At 41.5% G+C, this 12483-nt stretch overlaps 1 long non-coding RNA gene across 4 annotated transcripts; it reads right to left on the bottom strand.

The window, feature by feature from the left end:
- Positions 1–87: 87 nt before the first annotated feature.
- LOC112189153 lies at positions 88–3567 on the bottom strand. 4 transcript variants are annotated; one of them, XR_005805790.1, is made up of 4 exons: positions 3095–3567; positions 2874–3006; positions 1605–1676; positions 88–330 (listed from the first exon to the last, which is right to left on the bottom strand). It is a non-coding gene; the product is annotated as an uncharacterized LOC112189153 (long non-coding RNA). The 4 variants fall into 4 exon arrangements; XR_005805791.1 differs by lacking the exon at positions 88–330 and adding an exon at positions 977–1145; XR_002931753.2 differs by lacking the exon at positions 88–330 and having other exon boundaries at positions 977–1693.
- Between the last annotated feature and the right edge of the window lie 8916 nt (positions 3568–12483).

Here is a 12483-nt window from a genome sequence, read left to right on the forward strand (position 1 = left end):
TTCTGAATTTTGGAGAGGGTTTTGGAGAGAAGAGAGCTAAGCTAATGAACTGAATTTTCTGTGAAGAAGTGATGATTTTGGCTTCAAGAATTGCTGCTATTTATAGTGGAATCCTCCTCTCTTGTGATGCAATCATGGCCAATCATCTAGAGGTGATTTCTCCTCCAAATTTCCTTAATTTGCTCATGACAAAGTCTTGATTTTTCTGATCTCTCTTTCCCTTAATATGCTCCTTCTCTTTCCCCTGAATAGTGACTAGATACATCCCTTATTCCTCTCCTTTAAATTGCACTGATTTCTTCTTCCAAGAATTGTGTACACAATGAACTCCTATAATCAAGAAAAATCAGAATTTAATTAGTGTCATAATCAATAGGAAATAAGATAATTAAAATAATTAGAATAAATATTGAATATAACACTCCATTTTATCTCCTTGAATTCTTCCTTATTTATGAAAGTTTTCTTCTCTTTTAAGTTTTCCTTGATTTCACCAGTCAAGAGTTCTTAATGTGATGGACTCCTAAATTCTCTCTATAAAACAAGAAAATCAAAAATAGGAAAGTCCAAAGGAAGAAAGTTTCCCTAAAACAAAATAGGAAATATGTGGCGACCCGGAGACCGAATTACCACAGCGCCGCCTCTCCAAGGAACCCTACACCCGCGACACTTGGAGTAAGTGTTTTGGGCCTAGAATTCCTCAAAGAGACAAGGCCTTTAGGTTGGAAAGCAAGAAGTCTATAAGCCCGAAATTCTTGGGCTTGTATAGTGGCCTTGGCTCTTAATCACAAGATTACGAACTAGGCGAATAAGAGGAAAGGAAGGTGGTGTTGAGTTGAGTTTTAGAACCTATGTCAATTTTTAGTTCTTAGCCCAAGTTTGCATTAAGTTCATTAAACGGTAATTTATGTGAGTCTTCTAGGTCTAACCCACTAGGACCTAAACTCAAATGGAGGTTCTAACCCCAGGGTTCCACTTTGGTGGTAAGCAATCACACACATCATCAACCATACATAATGTTACAAAACTTTAGTGAAATCAAGCAAGCCAAAAAGAAATAAACTTTAGATAGAGTAAAACAAATTGTATCCTCCAAGGATTATCCTCCGTGCCCAAGCTTCGACAACAACAGCCTGCAAAACAAACTAAAGTAGGGGTTAGGCTCCTACATCCAGTCATTGCCCATGCCCGCCCCCATATCTAAGTTTAAAAACATGAGTTATCGTTTTGAATAAAAGAAGTAGATAAAACCGGTTTGCGCTTCCACGTGATCATCACCACGTAACTACAATCCCACGGCAATTGATCATCTTTCACACTTCCATCACAACCGTCCATCTAGCCAATCACTTTCCGGAATTCATTAATCACAAGGCTAGAGACAAAGGGGAGATAACAAGGGCATGGTGCACACTGCCCACCGCCGGTGGCTCAAGGAGGAACTGACCTCTCCTTACATCCCCATCAATTGCCAACACATCAAACCAACCCACGCAAACCATTTCAAGTTGTAAAAACAGATAATTTCCAAAACATGCAAGAGGCCTCATATAAAACATTGTATATGCAAGAAAAGCATAGATAGAGTTAAAGGCATCCCCTACCTGGAACTCGAGCTTTCTCTTGCAGCACTTGGCCTCAATGCAACCTTGTAGCAACCACCACTTCACAAGATCCTACCAAGATATCAAGCCTAGACCAAATAAGTGACATTAATCACGATAAACTAGGCTAGCTATTCACTCACATAACTCCCCGAAGAAAACATTTGCTATAACCTAATTACTAACTAATAACCAGACCACTTGGGTTCCAATAAGGGGTTTGTTGTTAGGAAGAGGGGGTAAGAACACTTTTTAAAAGACAGGTTGCTGAAAACCGAAAACAGAGTTTTAAAGGAGCTGCCAAGGGTCACGGAATTGTTCAAAATACTTGAGGTAAATTCTTGAGAAATTTTGAAAGAAGGATGGCTTGACAACCAACTCAGTAAGATTGAAATGGTTATTGAATTTCAAGTGAAACCAAACAAAGAGTAAAGGTTTTAAAGGCTGAAGTAAAACAATGTGCAGATTCTTTCCAGAAATACAAGCTTCTGTCCCCCTATTTCAAAATTGCATAACTAATTCTAGAAAAATGATTTTGGGGTGATTCAAATTCTCGAATGTTTATATATGCGTCTAATATATTTCTCTAGAAGAAACTGAACCCAAATTCTCAACGGTTTAGCTCCATTTTTGAAATGAATGCAACTGGGTCAGATTTTACTGAAAACTGAAAATCTGCATAAACTGGTTGTTTTGTGTAAAGCTCTTTTGGTACCCAAAATGGCTGGTTAAGTAGACTCTAAGACACCTATAGAAAGTATCTAAAGCTTCTAAAAGCTTAAAGTCTCAGTCACCCTTCAATACTATAAGGGGAAGGTCTTGTAGCTCACTAACATGATGTTTTGAAGACATGGTGTTTGGACAACAATAACACAAATAAACTCTATGATCAAGCATGATTTGAATGTTCAAAATAACCATGTTCTAGCACAAATCTAACACACTTAAGAGGCATGACTAATGCTCCTAATGATCTATAGCTCAGGTTGCTTTCTAATACAATATGGGCAGGTGTTGTAGCTCGATGACAAAATGCATTGAAACATGATATTTGGACAGCTACAAACAACAAATAACCTTTGAACCAAATACGATTCTAATACTCAAGGTGTAGCCATGACCTAGCAGAATCCCTAGACATTGGAATGGATGACAAATCAAAATTAAGGCAGCAAGATACCAACAACAGCAGTGACAAGTTCATAATCTTCAAGAATTCGTAATAACAACCAAAAATACATAGAGTTTTATGGAAAAGATGATACTCACCAAAGACTAATAAAAAAGGTGAGTTTCTCTTGAGGATTTCAACAGGAAAGAGAGCTGAGGAAGCTGATTGGATCGAGTCCAGCCGCAGGCCAAGAAGTTCGCTCAATCTCGAATATGCAAAGTGAAACAGAGACTGCTCAATATGTAGATGGGTTGTTTTGAGCGTATTGAGCCTAAAAATTGAGGAATAAATTAGGAACTTGATAGTTTAAGAATCTTACCAACTGTTGGTATCAGTCTCAAGCAAGGTGTTGGGGATTCGGGTAGAGCAAGAGAGGGAATTCAAGCAGAAATCCGGAACAGGCTTGCTCCGGAACAGCTTCCGCTTCGAGGGGTGTACAGGATTCAAATTGACTCCGATGGAGCTGAAATTTTGAGGCTAAAATAGAGGAGACATAGACGAACAACTTTGGTGAAGAAAGTTTTTTGATCGGAGGTCTCTAACTAGGTGTTTTTTGGCTCGTAAACAGACTGATGTGTCCAGGGACGAGAGGAAAGGTGAGGAGAGAAGGGTGAGTGACGATTTATGGCCTGGGTTCTCTCTTTTGAAGGTCTGAGGAGATGTTCTTGGAGGAGTTGCCCTTTTGCATGATGGAAACGTGGAGGGGAAGAGCTGAACGAGGCTCCCTTTCTCTCTGCCCAACTCTGATGTGAACAAGGAAAGAGGAAAAGCTGAGTTTTGCGTGTGAAGGAGAAGGCTCAACTTGGGCAGATAAATTTGGGGTAAAAAAATAAGGTGGTAAAAAAACCAAAATGATGGGGAAGATAAAAGTAAAATAAGTAAATACAAGAAAACTCAAATTAAAGTGTTGACAATGCCAAATAAGGATCGGGTCTCACAAAACTTATTTTTGGATAGAAAAATGGCAAGACAAGTTTTGTCGGAGTTTTGCTTGAGTTTGAAAAACATAAGGAGTAAATAAATTGTGCTTTTGAAAGTTGGTGAGGTGCTTGACGAGTAAGCTTCGGGTAAGGCGAGCAGAAATTTAGCCAATTATTAAGAAAGGTAAAATAAGAAAATCGTAAACGCACGCACAAGTATATTTCAAAATTATGCAAAGATGTCATTATGAGCTACAACCATGTTGGATCAAGGAAGAGGTTTGGGTCAAAGGTTGACTAACTTATTGGGCTAGGTTCACTAGCATACCCGTCGGTTGGGTGTCCAGAGTAAATTTTGGACTCTAACCTTACGCTATTCTCGGGCCCAAGGCCCAAGTCCAAACTATTTCCAAAAGTATTTAGCCGAACAAAGGTCGCGAAAAATTTTCCCGTCAAAAAGTGACGTTCGGAATTTCACGGGGTCTACAAAATATTTCCTAAAATGAAAGAGGAAAGTTTCTAAAATGACTTGTCCTTAATTTACGCTCATTTCTACTCTTTTTCGCCTGTTTTCTCCATTTCCATTCTTGAAGTACCTAAAAACAGAAACTATGTTATAATTAGTAATTTTAAGAGAGTAACTTAGCCAAATGAGGGAAAATACATATTAAAAACGTTACACTTTATGCTCCTATCACTGAACCATTACTTAGTTTGTAAGTAATTATCCAGGTAAACATCATGATCAACTTTAAGTAATCGCGCATACTAAATCTTTTTTATTTCAATGAGGCCATTAATTATTTCTTTCAACCTTTACCAATTTGGGAAACTAACTTCTTTCTTAAAAAGGAAAAACGTCTTTATCACTCAGCTAAACTTTCGCCAATCTGAGCGACCAAAGTCGAGTCGATCCTCACGTTTTACGAGGTCAGTCAACCCTGGTCAACTCTTGGAGTTGACTTTTGACTTTTGACAAAATATTCATTTATATACCATTATTTCTTATTTATTAAAAATAAATAAGTAAATAATTATAAATAAAGTTTTACTTTTACAGTTACCCATTCACTCCTCCTTTTTCACCATTTTAATTTCACCATGAATTTTACCTCCACACTTTCACTTTTACCTATTTACCTCCTTTTTACCGAATTTACTTTTACTTTCACCTTTTTCACTTTTTACCACTTTACCACGGTAAAAACTCATTTAATCCAACTTTTACTCTTTTTTTTTATTTTCTTTTTTCTTCCAAAAACAAAGCCATTTCTTTTCTTTTTCCTTTTATTTTTCTTTTGGCCAAAATTACACAACAACAATCACCAAATCTTCAACACCAAAATTCCAACACTTTGAAAATTAGGCTAATAAAATCCTACTAATTAAACCCTTCTCAAAGATCTAATTTTCACAATTTTTTCAACAACAATAGCTCAACAAAATCAAAATCAAAATCAAAATCAAAATCAAAATCAACCAAATAAATTCCAAAAATTCTAGGGTTTGTCCAAAACTCATTCCCTACCCTTTCTTCTTCATGACTCACGGCCTAATCCTCCTCCTTGACATTCTTCACCTACAAATCCATCCAACATCAATATCACAACCAAAAACTCGAAAACAAGGTTGCATGGATAGATCCTTACCACATATCCTTACCAAACCCGTAGCCTAGCCTCATGGTTTAGGGGAAAATCGGGTTCATGCAATCAAAATCAAAAACTCGGATTTAGGAAGAAATTGGTATATGTCGGATGAATAGAGGCTAGATTAGGAGGAAGATTACCTTGATTTGAGCTTGGAAAGAAGAAATCACAAATACCCCCAATTTTAGCTTCGGGTTCTAGGGTTTTTGGAGGATTAAATGGCCAAATTTCTTGATTTTGGTTGGAGAAATGGAAAGTGGGGAGGAAGAGGAGAAAATCTGGAAATTTTGGCTTGGATTGGAGTTCCGGAAAAGACAACGGCTGGCGGAGGTGCGACGGCGGTGTGGCGGCGGCGATTTCAGGCTTGAGGGTGGAGAGAGAGAGAGAGAGAGAGTTGAAGGAAAATGAGGGTAGAGGCTAGGGTTTGAGGGGGATGTGTTGCTTAAATACCTCTCCCATTAATGAGTGTGAAATGTCTATCTTGCCCCTCCTGTTGGGCCAAGTGGGCTTGGGCTGCTCCATCTTCTTTTTCTCTTAATTTCCCTCAAGCCTACTCCGAAAATACATCTTCAAACATCCTTATTTCTCCGACACTTCATCAAATCCTTTTGGGAAAATTTTCCGAGCTTGTCCTAGGCCTCGATACTTTAAAAATACTTTCCTAGACCCAAATTGGATTTTCTCTAAATTCTTAATCCTTTAAAATGACCTCAAAGTCTTAACCTAAGCGCAAATACTTTTGTACCTTACGAATACGTAGTTTCACACATTATGCGACAAATTAAAATAAACAAGAAAAGTACGGAGGTCTACACTCTACCCTCCTTAAAGAAATTTCGTCCTCGAAATTTGTACCTGGTTAGCTGAAAAGGTGGGGGTGTTTCTCACGCATCTCTGCCTCAAGTTCCCAATTAACCTCCTCCTTTCCTTGGTGCGTCCATTGAACTTTCACCAACAGAACCTCGCAGTTCCTTAGCTGTCTAGTTCTTCATGCTAAAATCTGTATAGGCTCTGTCTTATAGGTAGCATCACTTTGCAGTGGCAAGTCTCTCCAAGTTATGACTTGCTGGGTCTCTGGCGGACTTTTCTTAAGTTGAGACACGTGGAACACGTCGTGGATATGCTCTAGTTCTTGTGGCAAATCTACCCGATAAGCCATGTTCCCAATTCTTTGGACTATCGGAAAAGGTCTGATGTATCGGCGTGCCAACTTCCCTTTGACCCGAACCGACTGATTCCTTTTTGAGGTTTCACCTTGATATAAACAAAGTCCCCTACTCCAAACTCTAGGGGTCTCCTACTTATGTCTGCATATGATTTTTGTCTACTCTGGGCTACTCTTAGTTTCTCTTTAACCACTTGAATCTTTTCAGTGGTTTCCTGAACTAACTGAGGTCCTAGTAAAGCCCGTTCTTGAGCGTCAGCCCAACACGTAGCGACCTGCATGGCCATCGGTAAAGTGCTTCAAAAGGTACCATTCCTATGCTACGGTGATAACTGTTTTTGTACGTAAACTCCGCGAGTGGAAAACAATCATACCACTTCTCTCCGAAGTCCAATACGCAAGCTCGTAGCATGTCCTCCAAAGTCTTGATGGTGCATTCAGATTGTCCATCAGTCTAAGGGTGGTATGCCGAACTCAAAATTATCTGTGTTCCAAGCCCTTCTTGAAGCTTTTTCCACAACCTCGATGTGAACCTAGGATCTCTTTCACAGACGATAGTCTTCGGTACTCCGTGTAACTTGATGATGGTGTTGACGTACAATCCCGCAAAATACTCTATAGGTGAATCCATCTTCACCGGTATGAAGTGGGTGGATTTGGTTAGTCGGTCGACTACCACCCATACTCCGTCGTGTCCTCGTGACGAGCGTGGTAATCTAGTGACGAAGTCTGTGGTAATGTCTTCCTACTTCCACACTGGTATAGGTAGCGGTTGAAGTAGTCCAGCTGGTAGTTGGTGTTCTGCTTTACCTTCTGACATATTGCACATCGGGAAACGTAGTCAGCCACATCCTTCTTCATCCCTCGCCACCAAAACTAGCGCTTCAAGCCTTGGTACATCTTTCCTGCTCCCGGGTGCATAGTGAAGCATGTACGATGCTCTTCTTCGAGCACCAGCTTCCTAATATAGTCGTTTTCAGGGACAACCATCCGGCCCTTAAATCTAACACAACCGTCTCTGCCAATTGTCCACTCGTTGGTGACTTCTCCAGCGTAGATCTGTGCTCAGAGCTTATGCGTATCAGGGTCGTTCCACTGGCTTTCTTCCACGAGTTGTAGTAACTATGGCCTCAGAGTTAAACTCGCGAGGTACCCCTGAGGGTTTCCCTCTTGGGGATACAAGCCAAACTCCTCCAGAGTTTTCAACATCTCGTTTCGTGACCAGAAGATGCAGGATAACAAACTTCTCGTCTTTCTGCTCAAGGCATCAGTGACGACATTCGCATTTCCGGGATGGTAGAGCAAATTAAACTCGTAGTCCTTCAGATACTCCATCCATCTTCTCTGGCGTAGGTTCTGATCACACTGAGTGTAGATGTACTTCAGACTCTTGTGATCCTAGTAAACTTCAAATTGCGTGCCATAGAGATAGCACCTCTAGATTTTCAATGCAAAGACGATAGCAGCCAATTCTAAGTCATGAGTCAAGGAGCTCATCTCCTGCTGCTTTAACTGTCTCGAGCCATAGGCACACAACCTAGTCCGTTCCCCGAAGCATCGGTGTACACTTGGTACTGGTCGACATTGTTCGGAAGAACTAGAATAGGTGCGGTCGTCAACCTCGTCTTAAGCTCCACAAAAGCATTCTCACACTTGTCATACCACTTGAACTTTGCGCCTTTCCTTGTCAGCTTGGTCAATGGTAGAGCGATCTTAGAGAAATCTTAGATAAAGTGGCGGTAGTAACCAGCCAGTCCAAGAAAACTGTGGATTTCAGTCACGTTCTGTGGTTGTTCCCAATTAAGTATAGCTTCGACTTTTAAAGGGTCCACTGAAAGTCTAGCTGCAGAGATGACATGTCCAAGGAACTTTACTTCTGTGAGGCAGAAGTCACACTTGGATTTCTTAGCGTAGAGTTGGTGATCCAATAATGTCTACAGAACTATGGGAAGATGATAAGCGTGCTCCTCCTGCGTCTTGGAGTAGATGAGGATGTCGTTGATAAAGACAATCACGAACTGATCCAAGTAGGGTCAAAACACTCGGTTCATTAGGTCCATGAATGCGGCTGGGGCGTTGGTAAGCCCAAAAGGCATGACAACAAACTCGAAGTGCCCGTACCGCTTTCGGAAAGCCGTCTTCGGAATGTCCTCATCACACACTCACAACTGGTGATACCCTGATCGAAGGTCGATCTTGGAGAAGAACATCGCTCCCAAGAGTTGGTCAAACAACTCATCGATCCTGGGTAGTGGAAACTTGTTCTTGATAGTTACTTGGTTTAGTCGTCGATAGTCTACGCATAGACGTAGCGTCCTATCATGCTTCTTAGCAAACAACACCAAAGCTCCCTAAGGTGATGAACTCTTTCAGATGAACCCCTTGCTTTCTAGATCCTCTAGTTGTAACTTCAGTTCACTCATATCAGCTGGTGCCAGCCGATACAGCGCTATTGAGATCGACTCGATACCAGGAACTAGGTCGATGCAGAACTCCACTTAACGATGCCAGGGTAATCCTGGTAGCTCATCCGGAAATACGTTGGGGTAATCATGTTGGCCTTTTCCCCTACTACAATGATGCTGTAACAAGCAAGCGTTCTCCTCCCTCGAAAACATGCCTTCAGTAGTGAACTTGGAGGTAAGAGGGGTTCTGCCATTTTTATTTCGAAGGTTTCCTTGCTTGGTGGCGTGATTAGTACGGCGCGTCGATCGCAATTGATGAGTGCTCTATACTTGCTCAACCAGTCCATCCCGAGAATTAGATCAATGTCATACAACTCGATTGGATAGAGATCGGCTTGGAGCTTCCTACCGCCAATAACAATTTGGCACTTCCTATAGACTTTGTCTACACCAGTCCTCACACCAAGTGGTGTGCTAAAATCGAAAACTCCGCCTAGCCGTGTTGGTTCTAATCCTAGTGATTCAGCTAGCCATGTAGAGATGAATGAATGGGATGCACCAGTGTCAAGCAATACTCTATCCTCAGAGTTAGAGATGAGTATCGTACCAGCTAGTGTGGTGCCAAAGGCAGAAGCCTCAGTAGTCTCTCCACCGGTGATTGCATACAGTTGTCCACGTCTTCCTTGAATGAGTCCTCCATGGTTTCTTCCTCGGTTTTCTTGGTTGGCAGGTCGTGGTGTAGTGATCTACTGTTCGTACATCACTAACATCGACTGAGGTGGTCGGTACTGCTGCGGAGAAGGATTCGGTGGTCGATGGGGTGCTGGCGATATTTGAGTTGACAGCGACTGAGCTATACTCGGATTCTGGAATCCCGAGCCAGAAGACGTTCCTTGTGAGTTGTTAACAAATGGGCAGCGAACCTTGGTGTGTCCAGGTTGGCCACAAGCAAAACAAGTGTAGGGTGCAGGGCCCCATCTTCCTGAAGATCCACTGCTACTGCTGTAACTGGCATATCTTTGGGTGTTTCCTCCTCAGAGCTTCCTCTGGTGCACCCAGGGATTCTTCTGTGGGTGAGAGCTTCCCTGACCATCCCCACGTCTTGGGTGTGCAACTTCATCAGCCTCTATGGCGTAGGCGGCATCTACTATCTCACTGTAGCTCAAGGTAGTGTCCGAGTGTAACTCGCGTATAATCGAGTCTCGGAGTCCCTCCATGAACCTCTATTTCTTCATCTGATAGTCTTTGGCGATTGCTGGTATGTACTTAAGTAGTCGTGTGATGGCCACAACATACTCGTGAGTGATCTTGTTTCCTTGGGTCAGAGCAAAGAACTCAATGATCTTCTATGCCTTCAGGACAGGTGGAAAGAACCGCTCCAGGAAGAGTTGCTCAAACTCTGTCCAAGTTAGGTCAGCAACAGTCTGTAGGTTACGGACGGTATCCCACCAGTTGTTAGCCTCCCCGACAAGCTGGTGTACAGCTAGGGACACAAGATACTGCTCCGGTGTCCGTATGTTCTCCAAGATCTTCAAGATTTGCTTCAACCAGTTTTCGGCCTCTCAGGCTTCACTGGTTCCATTGAACTGGGGTGGTTTAAGCTTGGTGAAATGCTCCAAGCATTACGTCACCCTATATCTTTCAAGTTCCTTCGGGGTTTGTTCCGGGGCATTGCTTAGGGCATCGAATGCCTTAGCACTGCTGCCATTCTAGGATCGGGTCGCAGAGACATCGTAACAGGAATCAAACTGAGACAGAACAAAAGACAATATGATTCACAAAGTTCACAACATGAGATAGATTGTAGACTCTTTAATGTCCAATTGAAGCTTACAATTAAAAGGTTCTTCCCCTTGTATGTGCCAAATGCACAATGTGGGATCCCCCTAATGAAGATCTCAAGATATCATTTTGCAACAACAGATAACTAAGATGATTGGATTATACAACAAATGAATGACTCTTGGAAGGAAGCAAAGTAGATAAGGGGTCCACGCGAAGGGATATGGTAGCGTAAAGGAATCTAAATAAGAGGCGGTGGTTTTGGGATAAGGCGTCATAGGTGATTTGAAACTTCTTTCTTAAATCCTTTTCTTTAGAAATCGAAACAATATGCAAGACAACGAAAACTCAAAAGATTTTCCTCAAAGCAGCTTTTTTTTTTTTTTTTTTTTGGAAATAGAAAAACACTTTTACAGAACCAGGAAAAACTTTCTTGAAAACATTTTTGAGTTGTTGGGTTTTTAACAGAAACGTTTTTATGAAAACAACTTTTTTCGAAACCCGCTCTAATACCACTCTACTGTGGCGACCTGAATGGGTATACCACAGTGCTGTAATATTAAGCCAATAGGAGCTCGATACGTAGTAGACGTACCGTAGACCTACTAACTTAATACTACAAGGCCATTTGAAAAAGCAAATTTTAGAAAATAGGAGACCAAGAAAAACTTTTAAGAAAATACTTTAAATCAACAACCCAACATTCAAAATAACAAGTCTAGAAATGCTTAAAAAAATAAAGTGGGCAAGTGCACTGTGACGCCTTAGGGCTTACATCATAACCGAAATGAAAGGAGTTCAACAATAACAATAAAACAAGGGGTGAGGCGCGCCCCCAGGTAGGCGGACCTCACAGAGTTCAACATTGAAAGAGAAGCGAGTAAATCGATAAAGTACCAACATGGAAGAACTTCAAGCAACAGGAACAGTAACACACGGACTCGGCCAACAACCCACTTCTAATCCAAATCGTCCGAAATGACCTCGGTGTAACCTGAAATGTAGGGGTGAGCATTTCATTCTCGCTAGCCCAATAAGGGCCGACCCAACCTTAGTTAGGTTTGAAAACTAATAAGTAAAGCATAGCTACTAGAATATAGATTGCGCGCATTTGTAAAATCAAGTAAAACAAATGCAAACAAAAACAATCATAGTTGTTTCGTTTCAGGAAATCATATGCAGCATGCTTCACACAACTTAGAGCTCCGAGATACTTACCTGCCAGCTAAACTAAAATAAATCGGTGACCGACCCGGTTCGTCATCCTTCAAGAACCGGCCAACTATTCTATAGTCCTTATGACTACAAGTAGCGAAAATGTCCATTCCTAGCCCTGAGTCTCCTATGACTGGTTCACTGTCTGTACTCACCTTTCCTCGACAAACATAGGAGCACAGCCCCCTCCGGAGGTTCACAGTTATCGACACTGTGGGATCCCTAGAAATCAATGCGTCTAGGTCCCATTCACTTTCAGGTCACAAGAACAAACATACAAAGGGTACAGTATCTCAACATGCAAGTCTAGCCTCGGTTTTCGCAATCAACAATTATCAGTTATGAAAACACAGGTCTCACGAGGCATCGACTAATCAACAACAAAAAATGTACTTGCAGGCAACATAATATTATACTAGAGCATTCCACATATATCGAAAAGCCTCTAACAAGGAAGGGACTGCTCACCCTACCTGAAAAATGCCGACGTATTCCACACTCTGATGTTTTCCGCTTAAACTTCTTTAACGATTGTGTTTTCTGAATGATGCGGCTAAAATAGCCTCACAATT

This window comes from Rosa chinensis, chromosome 2 (genome assembly GCF_002994745.2).
Source record: "Rosa chinensis cultivar Old Blush chromosome 2, RchiOBHm-V2, whole genome shotgun sequence".
Lineage (NCBI taxonomy): Eukaryota > Viridiplantae > Streptophyta > Magnoliopsida > Rosales > Rosaceae > Rosa > Rosa chinensis.